Genomic DNA, 473 nt, shown 5'->3' with positions numbered 1-473 from the left:
ATTGATCATCACAACATCACCAGGACAAAGCGATCCAATAGAAGCTACTTACTGCGGAGGATGAACAGCAGGTTTCGAAGGATCCACATCTTCACATTACACAAGAAAACAGAAACTAAGACAGATGTAGCTGTAAACCATGCTACATGCTGTGTGAACAAGGGAAACACTTTGAGCAAAGTGTTCATAATGTTACCAACCTCCTATGGTTAAATGTTCCACCCCCACCATGTGTAAGCAAAACTTCAGTTCCACATTTGTGTCAAAGAATCTTATCAACAAATCAACACATTTATCAACCAGTTATCATTTTCTTTCTGTGGACCAATGAGGTGTTTATATGTTGTGCATATGGTTGTATGATTTTTATATGATCCACTTCACAGTCTTTATAAAATGTAATAAAAGAAAATGTTAATCAAAATACATTGTAAGGTGCCACAGAATCAAAAGCTTCTGAGCTTTGAGACTTT

The 473-nt window shown here is 36.4% G+C and overlaps 1 long non-coding RNA gene across 1 annotated transcript in view; it reads left to right on the top strand.

Annotated features, from left to right (window-relative positions):
• The window catches only part of LOC147818311 (uncharacterized), a 7,678-nt gene that overhangs the window by 5,428 nt on the left and 1,777 nt on the right, over positions 1–473 (top strand). The gene's annotated exons all lie outside the window — the stretch shown is intronic.

Source organism: Seriola lalandi, unplaced genomic scaffold (assembly GCF_002814215.2).
Source record: "Seriola lalandi dorsalis isolate HSWRI2012SDOR001 ecotype SW California unplaced genomic scaffold, Sedor1 jcf7180002054654, whole genome shotgun sequence".
Lineage (NCBI taxonomy): Eukaryota > Metazoa > Chordata > Actinopteri > Carangiformes > Carangidae > Seriola > Seriola lalandi.
This window is presented reverse-complemented; position numbering and strand designations above follow the sequence as displayed.